Below are 13091 nucleotides of genomic sequence, written 5' to 3'. Positions count from 1 at the left end.
GTAATTTAAAAGCAATGGTTAGATTTACATTTTCCCTTTCAAATACATCTTAATTCATCAAGAAGTTCTCAAATGAAAATCCATTCCCTTCTGTTAGATAGAGATTGGATTTCCTGGTTTTGGGAATCCATGTCTTTGGCCATCAATTTCCTTAGAAAGAGGGCACTGTGGCTCAGTGGTGATCACACATGCCTCACACCACCAGGGACCTGGGTTCGATTCCTGTCTCAGGTGACTGTGTGGATTTTGCACATTCTCCCCGTGTCTGCGTGGGTTTCCTCCCACAGTAACAAAGATGTGCAGGTTAGGTGAATTGGCCGTGCTAAATTGCCCATAGTGTCAGGTGCACTAGTCAGAGGGTCGGTGTGGCCTGGTTGGGCCAAATGGTCTGTTTCCACATTGTAGGGATTCTAATCTTAAAAAAAGGGAGAGAACAAATCTTTCAACATGAAGGAAGCTCCCAGAAAAGACAATGATTTGATAGGCAATAAACTGCGTGCACAAATAATTTCAAGACAATTAAATTAGTACATAAAAGGACAGGAATAATATATAAGCAGCTCATTATTGCTTTTGAGAAACAATATAAAGTATTGCAATGGAACCTTTCAGTATGCTTTTTTCCTCCCTTGACATTGTTAGAGAATATGCCCTTCATTGGTGTTCTGTAAGTGACCTTTTAAGACCTCTTCCACATTATAATATCCAATTACTGAAAATGAAGGTGCATTGTCAAATCTCCTCAACAGATTGTGTAACACTGAATTCAAAAGCTGAATTGCACAATGCTAGTTTCAGAATCAATAAACCAGAAGTTTCTCTTTCTGTAGCCTTAAGAGGCAAACCTGCCTTGCAAATCTCCAGCAGTCGCAGTCTTTGCTAACTAACAGAGAGATAATCAGACAATGTCCAATGATAAAATGGTCAAACTATTAAATCACCAATACCCTCACTACATCCTACTTACTATTCAAATGCACTTCAACTGCTTTTTGAAAAGCAGAGAACTGCAGTAATAAAAGCAGAAAATACTGACGGGTGATTATCATCCAAATAACTCCCAGCTTTCAATCTAGTGTCTAATATTCCCTCGTCATGATCGCGTCCGTTCTGTTCACAATCCTAAGATGGATGAACTTTTCTGTCTTTTGGCAGTACAAAACTCGAGTACTTTGTTAAAGCTTTTTGTTTTGCACTCATTGAGACAGTTGCAATTTATCACTTATTATAACCTCACGCATTGGCTCCCTTTTGTTTCTTGATTGAGATCAGCCCATAACAGGGCAGAAAGAGTCTGAAGGGGTGGAGAACTGTCTGAAATCAATGTCTTCGCTCCCGACCAGGAGGGAACCCTGCTCCTCACGGGAGAAGACCTGCAGGGATGCTGAGTCCTTGTCCAGTTAAATGAGTGAGTATTACTTTTAATTCCAAAGGAACTGACACATTTACTCCACAGCCACTTTCTGTATCACTGCTCGCCACTGGGTGACAATGCCTTCTCTCTTCTCTGCCTTGCAGTTCCACTAGGCCTGAAGCTCCCTGGCGAAATTCCTGGCTCCACTCGGAATGCAATACTCAGCTTTTGAGGATGGGAATACAGAGAGTCTCAGACGAAATATCAATAAGGCTGCCGACTGCACCTCCCACCAGCTCAGATACTGACACCTTGGGGATAACCGTCCACACAGAGATTGTGGGAGCGTACTCTGGTGAGCACCTCACAGCTATAGCTCTGCAACTGGCCTGTCAAGGAAGAAATGGCCCAGGTAGCTGGCTCTCAGAAATTTGCGGGGCACAGGTGCCTGCTCCGCCCCAGGCAGGAGAAGACACTGCGGTATCGGCAATCAGAGGTGAGGGGGAGGGTTTGTCCACATGTACAGGGAGGGGCAGGTAGGTGGGAGGCAATGGCACTCATTGCCCACGGGCTGCAGCAATGCACTGGGTCATGTGACCATCAGGCTTCCATGGCGACCTGGGCCCAGCAGCCTCAGGGGCTGATACACCAGGATTCCATCACCCAGTCATTCATCCTCTAGGCCAAAAACATGACAATGGGGGCAGGAAACCTTATCTGGGTGACCACTGTTCACAAGGAGACAGGGCATTGCCAGGAGGCTAGAGGAGGAACCTCTCACACAGGCCCCTACAGGCGATCAGGCCCTCTGTCTCGACCCTGTCTGCTGACCTCTGTCCCTTAGAAATTCAAGCTGAGGGTCAACTTACACCCGAATTCCCTCCCCCCCAGCATTGTGAGTCAACCAACAACAGGTGGACTGCAGCTCACCACCACCTTCTCAAGGGGCAACTGGGGACATATGAATAAATGAATAAAAGAAAGGCCATTGGGCACAGCAGTCTAGCTGTCACAGAATTGTCCAACAGTGGCTGGGGGATATCAGGAAGACGCACCATATATATATATAGAGAGAGAGAGTCGATGCTGTACCATGGTCTTAGAATGGGCAACCTGTGTGCTTGGGCCTCTGGCCTGTGATCAGTTTTTGCAGCATACCCCTCAGGTTGAGTCACGTATCCTCGCACTCGTAGTCATTGTCTTCCCCATTGCACACTTCTCCATTTGCGAGACTGTGGAAGGAGACAATGAGTCCCCAAACCTCCTCACTGCAGCCCATCCTATTAGCCCGACTTCCCCAAGTCCCCTGGAAACTCATCTACATAGACCTACACCTCCCCACCTTTCCCCACACAGCCCCTGGCATATGAGGTGACCATGCTGGATGTGGTCAGACACTGCTCCCACTTGAAGAAAGTGAGGACTGCAGATGGTGGAGATCAGAGCTTAAAAATGTGTTGCTGGAAAAGCGCAGCAGGTCAGGCAGCATCAAAGAAGAAGGAGAATCGACGTTTCGGGCATAAGCCCTTCTTTAGGAATGAGGAGGGTGTGCCAAGCAGGCTAAGATAAAAGGTAGGGAGGAGGGACTTGGGGGAGGGGCGTTGGGAATGCGATAGGTGGAAGGAGGTTAAGCTGAGGGCGATAGACCGAAGAGGGGGTGGGGGAGGAGAGGTCGGGAAGAAGATTGCAGGTCAAGAAGGTGGTGCTGAGTCTGAGGCTGGGACTGAGAAAAGGTGGGGGGAGGGGAAATGAGGAAGCTGGAGAAGTCTGCATTCATCCCTTGTGGCTGGAGGGTTCCTAGGCGGAAGATGAGGTGCTCTTCCTCCAGGCGTCATGTTGCCATGGTCTGGCGATGGAGGAGGCCAAGGATCTGCATGTCCTTGGTAGAGTGGGAGAGGGAGTTAAAGTGTTCAGCCACGGGGAGGTTGGGTTGGTTGGTGCGGGTGTCCCAGAGGTGTTCTCTGAAACGTTCCGCAAGTAGGCGGCCTGTCTCCCCAATGTATAGGAGGCCACATCGGGTGCAGCGGATGCAGTAAATATTGCTGAAGCTAAACGCCAGCTCACGGACACCTCCTCCTACTGCCCCCTTGAACATGACCCCACCTCCCACCACCAAACCATCATCTCCCAGACCATCCATAACCTCATCACCTCAGGGGATCTCCCATCCGCCGCCTCCAACCTCATAGTCCCACAACCCCGCACCGCCCGTTTCTACCTCCTGCCCAAAATCCACAAACCTGACTGCCCCGGCCGACCCATTGTCTCAGCCTGCTCCTGCCCCACCGAACTCATTTCTGCATACCTTGACATGGTCCTGTCCCCCTTAGTCCAAGAACTCCCCACCTACGTTCGGAACACCACCCACGCCCTCCACCTCCTCCATGATTTTCACTTCCCCGGTCCCCAACGCCTTATCTTCACCATGGACATCCAGTCCCTGTACACCTCCATCCCCCATTACAAAGGCCTCAAAGCCCTCCGCTTCTTCCTTTCCCGTCGTACCAACCAGTACCCTTCCACTGACACCCACCTTTGACTGACTGAACTGGTCCTCACTCTGAACAACTTCTCCTTCCAATCCTCCCACTTCCTCCAAACCAAAGGAGTAGCCATGGGCACCAGATATGCCTGCCTCTTCGTCGGATATGTGGAACTGTCCATCTTCCGCAGCTACACTGGCACCACCCCCCCACCTTTTCCTCCGCTACATTGATGACTGTAACGGCGCTGCCTTGTGCTCCCACAAGGAGGTTGAACAGTTCATCAATTTTACTAACACCTTCCACCCCGACCTCAAATTTACCTGGATCGTCTCAGACTCCTCCCTCCCCTTCCTAGACCTCTCCATCTCTATCTCGGACGACCGACTCAACACGGACGTATACTATAAACCGACCGACTCCCACAGCTACCTAGACTACACCTCCTCCCACCCTGCCCCCTGTAAAAACACCATCCCATATTCCCAATTCCTTCGCCTTCGCCGCATCTGCTCCCAGGAGGACCAATTCCAATACCGAACAACCCAGATGGCCTCCTTCTTCAAAGACCGCAATTTCCCCTCAGACGTGGTTGACCATGCCCTCCACCACATCTCCTCCACTTCCCGCTCCTCCGCCCTTGAACCCCGCCCCTCCAATCGCCACCAGGACAGAACCCCACTGGTCCTCAGCTACCACCCCACCAACCTCCATATACAGCGTATCATCCATCGTCATTTCCGCCACCTCCAAACGGACCCCACCACCAGGGATATATTTCCCTCCCCTCCCCTATCAGCATTCCGGAAAGACCACTCCCTCCGCAACTCCCTCGTCAGATCCACACCCCCCACCAACCCAACCTCCACTCCTGGTACTTTCCCCTGCAACCGCAAAAAATGCAAAACTTGCACCCACACCTCCCCCCTCACTTCCCTCCAAGGGATCCTTCAATGTCCATCAGAAATTCACCTGCCCCTCCACACACATCATTTACTGCATCCGCTGCACCCGATGTGGCCTCCTATACATTGGGGAGACAGGCTGCCTACTTGCGGAACGTTTCAGAGAACACCTCTGGGACACCCGCACCAACCAACCCAACCGCCCCGTGGCTCAACACTTTAACTCCCTCTCCCACTCTGCCAAGGACATGCAGGTCCTTGGCCTCCTCCATCGCCAGACCATGGCAACACGACGCCTGGAGGAAGAGCGCCTCATCTTCCGCCTAGGAACCCTCCAGCCACAAGGGATGAATGCGGACTTCTCCAGCTTCCTCATTTCCCCTTCCCCCACCTTTTCTCAGTCCCAACCCTCAGACTCAGCACCACCTTCTTGACCTGCAATCTTCTTCCCGACCTCTCCGCCCCCACCCCCTCTCCGGCCTATCACCCTCACCTTAACCTCCTCCTACCTATCGCATTCCCAATGCCCCTCCCAAGTCCCTCCTCCCTACCTTTTATCTTAGCCTGCTTGGCCCACCCACCTCATTCCTGAAGAAGGGCTTATGCCCGAAACGTCGATTCTCATTCTCCTTTGATGCTGCCTGACCTGCTGCGCTTTTCCAGCAACACATTTTTAAGCACTGCTCCCACTTGAAGCTCACGATGGCCATTCTTCTCACTTCCCCCCAACCACCCCACAAACCCACCCCTTCCCCATGCCTCCTTCACGGTTTAGCTGTCCTAGGATTAAGGTGCGCAACTGACATAGCACACACTGCCTACAGCATGGTGTACACACCCTAGACTGAGGGCAAATTAGCAGCAAGGCAAGCTGTTTCTTTCCATCACTGAGCTAATTGGTATGTTAGGCATGATAGGGTGGGGCAGAGAGTGTACAGACAAGCAAGAAGGTGTTCAGACAGGTAAGCGTGCATCTCCACAGTGTGCAGCCTTGTCCAGTCTGAGAGCTGGCTCCCTGTGCACAGAGTCCCCACTGCAACCTTTCAGTGCTCATTGCTGATGCACCCTGCTGAAACATCCCAGAGGTGTCAATGTGGAGTAAAGTTACGTGTGGCTGGTTTGTTTGACAGGTTTGAAGGGAGGAGATACCAAATATTAATAAGGTGAATTATTGTCTCACCAGTGGAAAGAGAGCCTGCATTATGAGCAGCAAATACAGTCGACAAAAGTTCAAATAAAACGCTGCTTCAAACCTCGCCCTCCTTTACCATAATTATCATTGCTTTTGTCTTTTATTATATACTTTATTATTTTTATTATATTATTTGGTATTCTTTCAATGGAGACCACTTGAAACATAATCCCATCAGGTTAGAATCACCAACACTGCAGTATTGTCCTGGAGCCTTCAAGACTTAAAGATTAATATACTAGACGTTGTTCCAATCAATCCAGGGGGGAAAGAATTGCAGGGGTGTTAAAACATAAACATATTTTCTTCAGTATATGTCGTGCATATTTGTTTATTTGGTGTAAAAAACAGACAGAGGAAGCATATTTGATTGGGTGTGTGGTTAGATGCAAGTGATCATAAAATGAAATCTTCAGGAATAATTCCAACCAGAGAAGGAAACTCTACATCAATCCAGGCAAACCTTCAAACTGGAGTTCTAGAGATGAAAGGAAAGTTTGATAAAGCCATGATATGATGGGCCAAATGGCCTAATTCTTCTTGTATATTTCATGGTGTTGTTATGACTATTTATGTTCTTTCATAGGATGTGGCCATTGTTGAATCTAACTGCCCTCAAGGTGGGCTTCCGTCTTCCCTCATCCATGTGATGTATATGTACTCCCACAATGCCATCAAGGAGAAAGGTCAACCACTGCGGAATGACCAAGTTTTTCCATCCTGCTTTCGAGTCATTTTAAAACAACTTCTATGACTTTATTTCCTCATCCAGCAGCCAAATACCACATGCAGATTATCCAATGAGCATTTAAGCATAAGAATTACAGGGGTTTAATAAACAAAACCACACAATAAAGTATCTCTAGCTCGTTCTGTGTCAAGCATCTGTCACATATATTTGATATTACTATTCACATTATAAGCTAGGCCTCAGGCTAAATAATCATTAATACATTTCCACTGAAATGCATTGTTCAAAACATTACTGCAAACTGTGCCACTCTGGAGACTGTCTTGATTGTGACATTGTTTTGAATTCATTTGTGGGACATTGCTGGGCCGGGTCGACCATTTATTGCCCGTCCCTAGTTGCCCCTTGCGAAGGTGGTGGCGAGTTGCCTTCTTGAATCGGTTGCAGTCCACCTGCTGTGGGTTGACACCCCAGTGCCCTTAGGAAAGGAATTCTAGGATTTTGACCCAGTGACAGTGAAAAAACAGCGATATATTTCCAAGTCAGGAACTATCTGACTTGGAAGTGAACTTGCAGGTGGTGGCATTCCTATGCATCCTCTGCCCCTTGTCCACCTAGATTGAAATTGTCGTGGGATTAGAAGGTGTTGTCTAAGGATCTTTGGTGATAGCACACACTGCTGCTACTGAGCACCGGTGGTGGGGGGGGGGGGAGGAGGGGGGGATGTTTGTGGATGTGGTGCTGAAAGGTAGATTGCTTTACCCTGGATGGTGTCAAATGTCTTTAGTATTGTAACTATACCCATCTGGGTAAGTGGGGAGTATTCCATCACACTCCTGACATGTGCCTTGTAGATAATGGATAGACTTTGGATGTCAGGAAGTGAGTTCCCCATCACAGTATTCCGAGCGTCTAACCTGATCTTGTAGCCACAGTGTTTATGTGGTGAGTCCAGCTGAGTTTTGATCAATGGTAACTCAAAAGATGTTGATAGTGAGGGATTCAGGAGTATCTAGGGAGGGTGGTTAGAATGTTTCTTATTGGAGATGATTATTGCCTGGTATTTGTGTGGAGCAGATGCCATTTGCCACGTGTCAGCCCAAGGCTGTAAATTGTCCAGATCTTATTGCATTTGAACATGGACTGCTTCAGTATCTGAGGAACTACGAATAGTACTGAACATTGTGCATTCATCAGTGAACATTCCCACTTCTGACCTTATGGCAGAGGGAAGGTCATTGATGAAACAGCTGAAGATGGTTATAAAGTCATAGAGTCATAGAGTTGTACAGCATGGAAACAGACCCTTCGGTCCAACCCGTCCATGCCGACCAGATATCCCAACCCAATCTAGTCCTACCTGCCAGCACCCGGCCCATACTGAGGAACTCCTGTAGAGATGTTCTGCATTGTTTTCCACATTGTCAGGTGGATTCCAGTGTACTGGAAGAGCTTGGCTAGAGGAGCAGCAAGTTCTGCAACACAAATCTTCAGGAATATTGCCGAAATATTGTCAGGGCCCATTACCTTTGCACCATCCAATGCCTCCAACTGTTTCTTGACATCACATTGAATGAATCAAATTGGCTGAAGACTAGTTTCTGTGATGCTGGGGACCACTGCAGGAGGCTGAGATTGATCATCCACTCAGCAGTTAGAATCATAGATTAATAGAGATGTAAAGCACGGAAACAGACCCTTCGGTCCAACCTGTCCATGCCGAACAGATATCCCAATTCAATCTAGTCCCACCTGCCAGCACCCGGCCCGTATCCCTCCAAACCCTTCCTATTCATATACCCATCCAAATGCCTTTTAAATGTTGTAATTGTACCAGCCTCCACCACTTCCTCTGGCAGCTCATTCCGACACTCTGTGTGAAAATGTTGCCCCTCAGGTCTCTTTTATATCTTTCCCCTCTCATCCTAACCTATAGCCCTCTAGTTCTGGACTCTCCCACCCCAGGGAAAAGACCTTGTCTATTTACCCTATCCATGCCCCTCATGATTTTGTAAACCTCCATAAGGTCACCCCTCAGCCTCCGACACTCCAGGGAAAACAGCCCCAGCCTGTTCAGCCTCTCCCTATAGCCCAAATCCTCCAACTCTGGCAACATCCTTGTCAATCTTTTCTGAACCCTTTCAAGTTTCGCAACATCTTTCCGATAGGAAGGAGACAATATTCCAACAGTGGCCTAACCAATGTCCTGCACAGCTTCTGGCTGACGTTTGCTGCCAATGCTTCACCCTTATCCTTTACTCTGATGTGATGGGCTTTTCTATCATTGAGGATAGGGATATTTGTGGAGCTTCCTCCTCCAGTGAGTTGATTAATTGTCCACCAGCATTCATAACTGGATTTGGCTGGAGTGCAGAGCTTAGATCTGATCAGTTGGTTGTGGGTTCACTTAGCTCTGTCTATCGCTTGTTGCTCATGTTGTTTGTCATGCAAGTAGTCCTGTTAGGTACCTTCACCAGATTGATACCTCAGTGTTAGGTGTGGTGTCGCTCCTGGCATGACCTTCTGCATTGAACCAGGGTTGATTCCCTGGCTTGATGGTTGAGTGGGGGATTAGAATTGAAAAGTGTGGTGCTGGAAAAGCGCAGAAGCCAGGCAGCAACCGAGGAGCAGGAGAATCGACGTTTCAGGCATAAGCCCTTCTTCAGGAATGAGGCTGGTGTGCCAAGTGGGCTGGGATAAAAGGTTGGGGGGGGGGGTAGATTTGGGGGAGGGGCTCTGGGAATACGATAGGTGGGAGGAGGTGAGGGTGAGGGTGATAAGCCAGAGAGTGGGTGGGGGCGGAGAGGTCAGGAAGAAGATTGCAGGTCGAGAGGGCGATGCTGAATCCGGGATGGGGACTGAGATAAGGTGGGGGGAGGGGGCGAGCCCACTTGACACACCAGCCTCATTCCTGAAGAAGGGCTTATGCCCGAAACATCGATTCTCCTGCTCCTCGGATGCTGCCTGGCCTGCTGCATTTTCCAGCACCTCACTTTTCAACTCTGGTCTCCAGCATCTGCAGTCCTCACTTTCTCCTGAGTGGGGGATTAGCCTGGCCATGAGGTTAGTTTGTGCTGGAGTACAATTCTGGTGTGCTTGATGGTCCACGACACCTCAAAGATGCCTAATTTGAGATTCAATGTCTGTTCAAAATCTAACTCATTTAGCGCAGTGATAGTGCCACCCAACACAATGGAGGGTATTCTCAGTGCGAAGGCAAGATTTTGTCTCCACAAGGACTGTGCAGTGGTCACTCTGTCTAGGTTGCTGTCTTGGTCAGATGCATCTGCAGCCAGCAGATTGGTAAGGATGAGGTCAAGGCTGGAGAGCCTGGAGTTGTAACCTGGCGGATAGTGGTGAGGTGGTTGGTGAATCCAGAGCGGCACTCCAGCAGACAGTGGTGAGGCAGTTGGTGGGCCGAGAGCGGGATTCCAACAGACTGTGGTGAGGCGGTTGATGAGCCCGGAGAGGAACTCCAGCAGACAGTGGTGAGGCACTTTGTGAGCCTGGAGTGTGACTCCAGCAGATGGGGGAGGGCCGGTTGGTGAGCCCAGAGCGTGACTCCAGCAGATGGTGGTGAGGCAGTTGGTGAGCCCAGAATGTGGCTCCAGTAGACAATGGTGAGGTGGTTGGTGAGCCCGGAATGGGACTCCAGCAGACGGTGGTGAGGCAGTTGGTGAACCCGGAATGGGACTCCAGCAGACGGTGGTGAGGCAGTTGGTTGGTGAGCCCGGAGACGGGACTCCAGCAGACGGTGTTGAGGCAGTTGGTGAGCCCGGAGCAGGGCTCCAGCAGACGGCGGTGAGGTGGCTGGTGAGCCCGGAGCAGGACTCCAGCAGACGGTGGTGAGGTGGTTGGTGAGCCCGGAACATGACTCCAGCAGATGGTGGTGAGGTGGTTGGTGAGTCCAGAACGTGGCTCCAGCAGAAGATGGTGAGGCGTTTGGTGAGCCCGGAACATGGCTTCAGCAGACAGTGGTGAGGCAGTTGGTGAGCCTGGAACATGACTCCAGCAGACAGTGGTGAGGTGGTTGGTGAGCCTGGAGCGGGACTCCAGCAGACGGTGGTAAAGTGGTTGGTGAGCCCGGAACGGGACTCCAGCAGACGGTAGTGAGGCGGTTGGTGAGCCCGGAACGTGGCTCCAGCAGACGGTGATGAGGCCATTGGTGAGCCCGAAACATGACTCCAGAAGAAGATGGTGAGGCGGTTGGTGAGCCCGGAACATGGCTCCAGCAGACAGTGGTGAGGCATTTGGTGAGCCCGGAGTGGGACTCCAGCAGATGGTGGTGAGGTGGTTGGTGAGCCCGGAGTGGGACTCCAGCAGACGGTGGTGAAGCGGTTGGTGAGCCTGGAGCGAGACTCCAGCAGACTGTGGTGAGGCGGTTGGTGAGCCCGGAACGGGACCCCAGCAGACGGTGGTGAGGTGGTTGGTGAGCCCAGAGCGGGGCTCCAGCAGACGGTGGTGAGGTGGTTGGTGAGCCCGGAGCGGGGCTCCAGCAGACGGTGGTGAGGTGGTTGGTGAGCCCGAAGTGGGATTCCAGCAGACGGTAGTGAGGTGGGTTGGTGAGCCAGGAGCGGGACTCCAGCAGACGGTGGTGAGGTGGGTTAGTGAGCCAGGAGCGGGACTCCAGCAGACAGTGGTGAGGCGGTTGGTGAGCCTGGAACATGACTCCAGCAGACGGTGGTGAGGTAGTTGGTGAGCCCAGAGCGGGGCTCCAGCAGACGGTGGTGAGGTGGTTGGTGTGCCCGGAGTGGGACTCCAGCAGACTGTGGTGAGGCGGTTGGTGAGCCTGGAGCGGGACTCCAGCAGACGGTGGTGAGGTGGATTGGTGAGCCCGGAGCGGGGCTCGAGCAGATGGTGGTGAGGTAGTTGGTGAGCCCGGAGCGGGGCTCGTGCAGATGATGGTGAGGTGGTTGGTGAGCCCGGAGCGGGATTCCAGCAGACGGTGGTGAGGTGGGTTGGTGAGCCCGGAGCGGGGCTCGTGCAGATGGTGGTGAGGTGGTTGGTGAGCCCGGAGCGGGATTCCAGCAGACGGTGGTGAGGTGGGTTGGTGAGCCAGGAGCGGGACTCCAGCAGACGGTGGTGATGTGGTTGGTGAGCCAGGAGCGGGACTCGAGCAGATGGTGGTGAGGTAGTTGGTGAGCCCGGAGCGGGATTCCAGCAGACGGTGGTGAGGTGGGTTGGTGAGCCAGGAGCGGGACTCTGACAGAGACATTAAGGAGAGACCGAGGATGGGACCCAGTATCAGTTGCTACATCGGTGGAAGCTATACTAGCGAGGTAGGCCCAGCGTCAAAAATGGTGCCTGAAGAACGATGTCTTTGATATTGGATGTGTCTGGTACTGATGCCAGTGAAGTGGTGGCAGAATGGTTATGGATTCTGTTTATACTATTTTTAAATTATTCTTAAAATATTAAATGTGGCGTCAGAATTTTGTCAACAGTGGAAGCCTTTCCCAGTATTTTACTGCATTATTCACTGTAAAATACACATGATAATAAAATCATTCATCCATTCATTCATTCAAGAATGTTTTTCCCTCCTATTGGTTCCCTCACCACCTGTCGCAGACCCAGTCTAGCAGATATATCCTTTAGGACCTGACCAGCTCGATCCTTAGTGCTGCTGCCGAGCCACACTTGGCGGTGAACACTGAAATCCCCCACCCAGAGTACATTTTCGAGCCATGCCACCCTCACTGCTGCCTCCAAGTGTTGTTCAACATGGAGGAGTACTGATTCATCAGCCAAGGGGGGGCAATACATGATAATCAGCAGGAGGTTTCCTTGCCCATGTTTAATCTTGAAGCCACAAGACTTTATGGAGCCTGAAATCAATGTTGAGGGATCCCAGGGCAACTCCCTCCCGAGTGTATCCCACTGTGCCACCACATCTGCTGGGTTGTCCTACCGCTGGGACAGGACATATCCAAGGATGGTGATGGTGGTGTCTGGGTTAGTGTCTGTAAGGTATGATTCTGTGAGTATGACTGTGTTAGGCTATTGCTTGACCCGTCTTTGAGGCAGCTCTCCCAATTTTGGCACTCGCCCCTCCACGTTAGGATGTAGGACTTTGCAGGGTCAACAGGGCTGTTTCTGCTGTTGCCTTTTCTGTGCCTAGGTTAATGCCAGGTGGTCTGACTGTTTTTTTTTTATTATTATTTTTTCTTCACATGCACACACTCATACTGATCCAGCTCTCGAAAGGAAAACACCCAAGTGGCCAGTGACAAACAGTGCCCTTACCATCCTATTTATTTATTTATTTTTTCTTTTTTTTAATATAACCCCCACACTACTGCCTAACTGCGGTAGTGCTTATTTTTTTCCCCAGCACCCATGGTGTGTGTGTGCAGGTGTGAGACACAGTGAGAGACACAAGGTGTACGAATCTTTATTCAATTTCCACCACCAGGAAGATAGGAAAACACCCGAGTGGCCAGTGACAAGCATTGCCCTTCACAAA

At 50.6% G+C, this 13091-nt stretch overlaps 1 long non-coding RNA gene across 1 annotated transcript; it reads left to right on the top strand.

Annotated features, from left to right (window-relative positions):
* Positions 1-1279: 1279 nt before the first annotated feature.
* LOC148141864 (uncharacterized) lies at positions 1280-7189 on the top strand. Its single transcript, XR_015752238.1, has 3 exons — positions 1280-1408; positions 1519-1709; positions 6521-7189. It is a non-coding gene; the product is annotated as an uncharacterized LOC148141864 (long non-coding RNA).
* The last annotated feature ends 5902 nt before the right edge of the window (positions 7190-13091 follow it).

Source organism: Chiloscyllium plagiosum, unplaced genomic scaffold (assembly GCF_037043375.1).
Source record: "Chiloscyllium plagiosum isolate Xiang-an unplaced genomic scaffold, Cpla_swu_hap1 HiC_scaffold_31, whole genome shotgun sequence".
Lineage (NCBI taxonomy): Eukaryota > Metazoa > Chordata > Chondrichthyes > Orectolobiformes > Hemiscylliidae > Chiloscyllium > Chiloscyllium plagiosum.
Note: the sequence above shows the minus strand (reverse complement) of the source record. Positions and strands in the feature narration are given on the sequence as shown.